An 8,390-nucleotide genomic window follows, 5' to 3' on the forward strand; every position below is an offset into this window, starting at 1 on the left:
GATAGTTGTATATTTTCTTTGCAATGCATTGACATGCACGATACAATCTGAACTGATTTTAAGTTCTCCGTTTTTGTTGCTTGTATTTGTTTGCCTGCTTTGAAATAGTGAAATAGATGTTCGAACTACCTTTTTTGCAGGTCTGTTAATTTTTTTAAATAATTTGTTGAAACATCTTGTATCGACAGTTTTTTTCTGTTGAAAGAATTTAGTTTGCTTCATATCAAGAACATCCAATTGGATTTGAAGATTTTTTAAACATCATTTGGACTTTTTTTTACAGAACCTAGATTTGTCTCTTCAGTTAGAGAAAGTTTGAACAAACTTGAGTTTGTTGCAAAAACATTTTTAACATCATTTCAGACATTACTAATTGTTATTGAGTATGATTTAGCCTCAAGGATTTATTTTTAAACAAACTGCAATTTGGCGATTGTTATTTGAGTGTTAAAGGAGCCCACATCATTAGAATTTTTTTATGTAGCATTTTCTTAGTGCTAATGTTGAAATGGCAACCGTTTCCATTCTTGTTCCACAACACTTTGGTATCTCTTTCATATAAATGTTTTTGTCCTTTGTTAAATATTTTGCTAGGCTGAATTTATGGGGGTTTTTTATACAGAAAAGTTCTGAAAAAAGCTCATTCACTTATATTTATATTCATTTGTTAGAGAATAACAGACAGTATTATTCTGTGGATTATCGGAATATCATTGAGAATTAATTGTTCAAATTTTTATCTGTTGGTTTGTTTTTACAATAATTTTTACTTCATTGATTGGAACAGCCGCTGTTCACTGATTGTGCTGATGAAATTGTTTTTTTCTGATTTGACTACTTTAAATGGATTTATACTTTGCTTTCGAAAATAATTGACTATTGCTCTTTTAGTAAAATTTTTCCTTGAAACTACAAAACTTGATTTTGGTTTAATGCAAGGCAGAGAGTGGTTTAGATTGTGATCATTCAACAAATGATTGGCTGGCTTAAACATTGTGACCAAAATCCCTATGTATGGCAAACATCTCAGAAATACTTGCAAAAGTGTACATTTGTAGATATTCCATTCTCATGGATCAAAACACCAGGATGCAAATCATGAAATGTAGAGTTCAGAGTAGACTTGAAGGCATTTCTTCCATATGCAATGCCCAGAGTTGACGATGGACACATCCTCCTCTGTGGAAAGAAAATTAATCATCATAGTTCAAAGGATCCTTACCATGTTGAAGTCAACTGTGGGTCTCTGATTCATCCAGACCGCCAAGTATTGGGAAGGTTGACACATCACAAACAGCCAAACACCTTCAAGTGCATTCAGAGGACAACTCACCAACCAGCCTGCCGACACCTGCGGGCGGGGAACACTCGTGCAAGCACCAGGATGGCTTGCATGCACCGGGGTGCCAAAAGGGGAGGGGGTACATTCATGAGCTGTTGGTAAATTACAAAATAACTTTTCATTAGTAACAGGATTGTTCATTGAAAAAGATGGGCAAATTAAATGTGTAAATTTCACTTGAAATGTAAAAGGAAGATCCAGAATTTTGATTTCAGCTTTTGGAGACTTTTTGTCGATGCTGCTAGAATTTCAGATTTTGATGTACAAGATTGGCTAATATACAGTACTTCATAATGAGTTTAAATTTGTTATAAGTAAATGAAAAGTAACACAGGTTTTTTAAATTGAGATTTTGTCTCGTAAGCTTAGTTTAGAGAGCCACTTGGCCCCTACACTTCAATGCATAAAGCACATCAGAGAAGTGTAAAATTTGTGAAAACTTTTTGTGGATGGCTTGCATTATGGTTCCATTTTGAATACTTTTGGTTTAATATAAATTTGTTTGGGTGAAATCATTACGTTGCTACTGATTTCAATTGAAAAGGAAGATTCAGAATTAACATGTCAGCTTTTGACGACAAATCGTCGATGCTGCTGAAAAAAAAGATTTTGTATTTTGCGAGGTCTTTTTGTGAGTATTTGTTAAAGTGGGGAAAAAAGTGTAGAAGGGACAACAACTCCATCAGCTGTGCCAGCCAATGTGTTGTACCATTAAAGGTATGACTTTTTGAGTCCGACGGTTTTGAGTTCAGAAGTACAGTAACGACCAATCTTGTACCCATCTTACCAACAGACCTTATAGACTCGCCCTCCACTCTCTAACTTACTAACTAAAATAGCTTACAACGTTTAAGACAGACAAGCCTCTCACAAAAAGCTTCAATTTTTGTTTTGATGTCTCATGAAGTTTGAATATGTTACGAAAAACAAAATTTGCTTATACACCAATTTGCTTGTTAGTTTTGGACAGAGTATTCAAATACTCTGTTAACACCCAGTGTTCCAAAGTGTTACCAGATAAATTTGTTAATCTTTGGTGGTCAAATGTTTTGCTTGACATTGCCTTTTTGGTTTTAGTTACTTCATTTCTAAAAGTATGGGGTTCTGTGAGAGACTTGTCAAGTACTATTTACTATTACTTCTCTGTTCATGCATGAATTCCTCTGTGCTAAATTAACTGAGATACACTTAGTTTTTAAGGTCAAATCCAACAACATTATTGACAAGTAACTTCTGTACTATCCTATTGTATGTCTTTCAAGTCATGATTTAAAACTTTGCATGGCGTAAGAATTTAGTAAAACTGATGGATATGACTCAAATGAATTCAATCTCTTTTAGGAGAAGTGTTGGCTGTGAGAAAAAGCAGGGTTGGGATATTGTACAGTTTTGACATTTCTAGAAGAGTTTCTGCTAATGTTCATGTCATTGTTAATTTTGAAAATTTGAAATGTGAATTAACATTGACTTAGTGTCACTTATTGTTTCTTGTTTGCTGAAAAAAGTACATTTGATGTTAGGGAGAGTTGATAAAGTATTATTATACATCTATTCCCTATTCTCACCCACAAGTTTAATAGCCAGCTGTAGTGCCAGGCCAGAAATACAATGTTGTTTTAGCCCAATCACATTTTAGCACTTTTGTTGGATTAAGGAGAAAAGGTTGACATACTATTTAGAGATACCTTTGTTTTAGTCCTATCCAACTTAGCAATTTTTGGTGGTTTATGTAGAAACTGTTTAAAAATATATTTTCTGTTTAAGTCCTACTCCATTGAGTTAAGGGTTTATGTGAAAAGCTGTTGAAATTCTAATTCTAATTACTTTAGTTTGATAGTCCGTTCTCATTTAGCACTCTTGGTGGTTTAAGGAGAAACTATTGAAAACCTATTTTGTAATAGCTATTCGGTTGTAGTCCTACATGTTTCCATTTAGCATCCCTGATGCCTTTTAGTGCAACCTGTTTTGTTTTCAGGAATATGACTTTTTAAAATAAATAGTAGTGCAATTTATCCTAGTTCAAGCTATTGTACTACACTAATCCTGTATATGTTCATGCATGAACAGATGACTATACCTTAATGCTACAGTTTTACTTTAATATATATTTGTCAAAGATATCGTCACCGTTTTATTTTTTACAAAAAGCACTTTAGCCCCTGCAGCAAAACTATATCTGGAGAAAATTGAATTTGATGTTAAAGAAACCATTAGTTTGGTGACTGTTTTAGTCACTAAATCTTTTGTTTTGATGAAACATTTGAAATTGAAAATTTATAAGTTTATTAGGATGACGAGGCAAGATTTTCTCTTCAAGAAAATTTGTCACACAGGTTACACAGATCGTTCTTTTTTAAAATCAAGCACTTTTGTGGGTTGATATTGAAGATTTCGTGTTAAAAAAACGAACTCAAAATTAACTCTGGTGATTTTATCTGTGTGCTAATATGTGTTCTAAGTTAAGAAATTAAACAGGTTGAGAAAAATGTTGATGTCACAAACATAAAAGTATGTAACAAAATTATTTGCATTTTTTTTATTTGATTTTTTTTTCAAATGTGTCTATTCTTGAAAACGGTGACGATAATCAAACTGCCATTGGAAGTGTTGTGCAATGCCCACTGTAACTATTGTTACTATTGGACATTGACATTGCTAGTTTCTAGATACTGTACAAACGATCTGCTCCTTGTAGGTTGATCATATTGTGGTTCACAAAAGTGCACGTTGAAGGTGGGCTCACAAATGTCTCTAGCCTTGCATACACATAGTGTCTTTGCAGAATTGATGCATCCTTCTCATCTCATTTGTATCTCTAGAGTTCAAAGAGTCTTCAGGAAATCTGTTTCTAATCCAAATTGTTCAGAGTCATTGCTGCAATGTTGGTATCCTCCAGCTTGTCGTAGAATCTTGCACCATGGGTTGATAGCGTTTCACTGTTCAGAGATGTAGCATTAGAGCTGCACTTCAAAGCCAACAATGAGTTTGGGTTTAATTCGTGCCCAAAATGTTCAGAGTCATTGCTGCATTGTCAGTCTCCTCCAGCTTGTCGTAGAATCTTGCACCATGGGTTGATGATGTTCCACTGTTCAGAAAATCCTTGCAGAATTGATGTTAATCTCCTCAAGCAGTGCATCTTGAAAATCTTCCTCCCCCACTTGAGTTCTTGATTCTGCAATAAATAACCAAGAAAACAAAACGCATTAGGTTAGTAGTTTTACAAGTCAGTGTAATATACCTTAGGAATAATATAGCCTACAAGTATGATCCTGTAATCTGTATCAGCGTTAAAACAAGCGCATTGAAGTCTAAAGGTTTTTTTGAAGGGCAATTCAAGGAGAAGGACTGTTACATTTTGGAAAATCAAAACATATTTCCAAAAGTTCCAAGAGCCATGTTGACAATTTCCATATTGTATTTTTTCGCAAAAGGGCATTTTCAGGCATTTGCAAAGAACAGATGTAGTTATATGATTTCTTTTCAGATGAACAGTTTTTATTAAGAAAAATATGTTACTTGTTTATTGTGTGAACTGTATGAAACTAGGTTAAAGGAACACGTTGCCTTGGATCGGACGAGTTGCTCTATAAAAAGCGTTTGAAACCGTTTGACATGAAATGTATATGGTTAGAAAGATGTTTTAAAAGTAGAATATAATGATCCACACAAGTATCTCTCAAAATTGCGCGGTTTTCTTTTTACGTCGCGAACTACCATGGTCGGCCATTTATGGGAGTCAAAATTATGGGACGAGGTAAAAAGAAAACCACGCAATTTCAAGGCATATTTGTGTAGATCATTGTTTTCTACTTTTACGTCATCTTTCTAAACATATGCATTTTATAATAAACGGTCACAAAATGCTTTTCAAAGACCAACTCGACCGATCCAAGGCAACGTGTTCCTTTAATGATTCTCAAAAACATGAAGTTAGCACTCCATGCATTTATTGGTATAGGGGTGTGACAAAGCTTAAGCACTAACGGTGTGGGGTCCAGGGCCTGTTCATGGGTCCCCAATGGGGTCCAGTGGCAAAGAGTGGCATGGTGACGAAGAGTGGACTGATCTTAGGTTTAAGCTCGTCTGAATGGCCTATATAACACATAAAATCATTGGTACTCAACACATGAACTCTTTACCAACACACAAGGATTGAAAATCAAAACGTGATACAAGGAAGACTCTTGCAACTGGGATGGTGTACTTTTTCAATCTCTCTATCATTCTTTTCTGTTCATTCATTTCCCCCTTTTTTTCATATGACAGGGGGACAGCTGCCCTTGCATGGATGTAGGTCTGATCTTTGGCTGTTCTGTCAGTAGCTGCCTGTGGTGTAAGGATATGCAATGGTTCTGGCTCATACAACAACTCACCAGTGAAATCCTCCTCACATCAGGTTGTGATGTAGACAGAAAGGCCATTGCATATACAGTAGTTGAGATCCTCCAATGTGTGGTGTAGCTTGTTCAGGTTGCTGGCTGTCAGTTTGTAGTTTAATTGACCTGTTGCCCACACCTCATGTTGCCCAATGTGTCCTTAAGGGAGTGTTGAAAAATCAGTCTGGAAAAAAGAAAAATTGAGACACAAAATTTAGATGCATGTCATCTCCACACCGAGCCCACACTCACAGGTACTACCAAAAGTAAACTTTGCCTTTAGTAACTCACATTTATCACCATCGTACATTCCATTTAATTATTGCTGTTGCTTCCCTCCAGAAACTGTGTACCCATTTTGTTCTGGTCCAGTAAATATTAAAATTTGCCCCACTTTGGAGGCCTTGTACATATACAAAGTCTCCATCAACAGTATCAGGGCCCAATTTCCTGGCTCTGCTTACCGTAAGCACACAATCAGGGCTTACGGAAGCAGGGAATTATGTGCTTACGGCAAGCGCATTTCACTGGTTAGCGGCGAATTTTTACTTCTGCGCATGCGAATTCTGCGTTACTAGGCATTCTACCCTTACAAGGCTAGCGCAGAAACTCATCAAGGGATTCTAACAGTAACACTCAAGGTTCTCCCGATAAGTGCACATTTTGATTTGGCCAATATACACAAACCAGACAAAATAACATTAACAATTGTAGTTTCACAAAAATCATCTAAAGGAAACCATTTAAAAATGCTCCAGATTGCAAAGCAGGGCTTTGGAAATTGCAAAGCAGGGCTTTGGAAATCAAGATACAAAAAACAAATTCCAAGGACCGACCTTGCTTCCCCCCTAAAAAAAATAAAAAATAAATAAAAAATTAAAAATTAAAAAAATTGGGTCGTGAATGCCCTAAAATATTGAACAAATCTGGGAGAACCCTGCAGCTATAGTTCATGTAGTTCTGATAATGGTGTTCCTGGTAGTAACACAAACGCCAGGGTTAATAATAATAGAATATTTTGTATATGCACTACTAATGCACTTTAATTACCAGTGTTCAAATGCCAATGCAATACCACACACTCCAACCAATAGAAATAGACCCAGTAGGTCTACATTCAAATAAGTTATTTTATAATTATAGACATATTAGAAAACTTATTTTTACCTTGAACCTTGACTCCACAAATTGCTTTTAATCAGAAGAAGCATAAGAATACTTTCAAAAAGATAATTAATTGTTTAATTAAAAACAGTATGCACTGCACATGTACAAAATGGCCGCCTGCTGCATTGAGAAAACCCTGAAAATTGGGGTGTTGTTTACTTTTGATTTCTTTTACAAATTAAATTAAGTTTTAAAATTTTCTATCAGCAAATAAAAAAGAATGATTAAGGGAAATTTTAAGCAATGATTTAAGCAGACATTAGAACTATTTACCTATTTAGAATATTTAATAATTATTGACAACCTGGTTCCATTCTACTGCAGTACATGTTGTGGCATAGTCAGTGAGAAGTCAGGGTACCTCTGCATGTCAACACTGCCACACACTGGACATGCTGGAAGGAGCACATGGTTTTTTGTTATGACTGGAAGTGAGTAAGCTGAGCTCAACAACAATCAAGTTCTTCAAGGTAAATACTTATTTTATTCATGATTAATGATTAAAACTAAGGTAAACAATTAAATGGGGAAAATATAAATATATTTCTGAGTAGTTGTTGAATATTTATTTGTTAAAACAGTTATTAGCTTTACAGCAGGGGGTTTAAAGACACTGGACACTATTGGTAATTGTCAAAGACCAGTGTTCTCACTTGGTGTATCTCAACATATACATAAAATAACAAAACTGTGAACATTTGAGCTCAATTGGTCGTCAAAGTTGCGAGATAATAATGAAAGAAAAAAACACCCTTGTCATTTGTTGTGTGCTTTTAGATGGTTGATTTCGAGACCTCAAGTTCTAAACTTGAGGTCAATTACTTATTTCTCAAAAACTATGTCACTTCAGAGGGAGCCGTTACTCACAATGTTCTATACTATCAACCTCTCCCCATTACTCGTAATCAAGAAAGGTAATGACAGTAATTATTTTGAGTAATTACCAATAGTGTCCACTGCCTTTAAATCTGTTAATTACGCTGGGTTTTAAAATTACATTTTTTTTTAATGTAATAATTATTATAAGCAGTTGTTAAAAAAATGGTTGAAACTGTCATTACTTGTTGTATAACAAACAGTTACAATCTGGAACTTAATTGCATCTGTCTTTAATTGTTCCTTTGTGTGTAAAGATGGACATGATGGAGTGTAACTGTATAATACATAAGGCCAAATAAAAAAATACCAGTTAATCGTCCCCGCCTGCATCCTTTTTGGGGGCCGCATCCTTTCATTTCCTTTTTTTTTTAATCCATCTATTCAAAAGGACTGGCCTAGGGGCTTTTCTCGAATCTAGCATGATGCTCAAAAACAAAAGTAGTGAATGCCTACCAGCGAACCTATACTGAATGCCTACCAGTTAACCCGGGTCCTCATGCAACAAATAGATATAAAATAAGTTTGCGGTGGGTTCAAATTGAAAAATTTGTGGCCTGTTTGATTTGAAATACTTAGCGGCTATCTTGAAAAAAAAACAAAAAAAAAGGCCCTCATTTTTTTTTTTT

The 8,390-nt window shown here is 35.1% G+C and overlaps 1 long non-coding RNA gene across 1 annotated transcript; it reads right to left on the reverse strand.

Moving 5' to 3' along the window:
* Positions 1-829: 829 nt before the first annotated feature.
* LOC117296422 lies at positions 830-6,995 on the reverse strand. Its single transcript, XR_004519758.1, has 3 exons — positions 6,886-6,995; positions 5,716-5,902; positions 830-4,514 (listed from the first exon to the last, which is right to left on the reverse strand). It is a non-coding gene; the product is annotated as an uncharacterized LOC117296422 (long non-coding RNA).
* Between the last annotated feature and the right edge of the window lie 1,395 nt (positions 6,996-8,390).

The sequence above is a fragment of the Asterias rubens genome, chromosome 11, assembly GCF_902459465.1.
Source record: "Asterias rubens chromosome 11, eAstRub1.3, whole genome shotgun sequence".
NCBI classification, from domain to species: Eukaryota; Metazoa; Echinodermata; class Asteroidea; order Forcipulatida; family Asteriidae; genus Asterias; species Asterias rubens.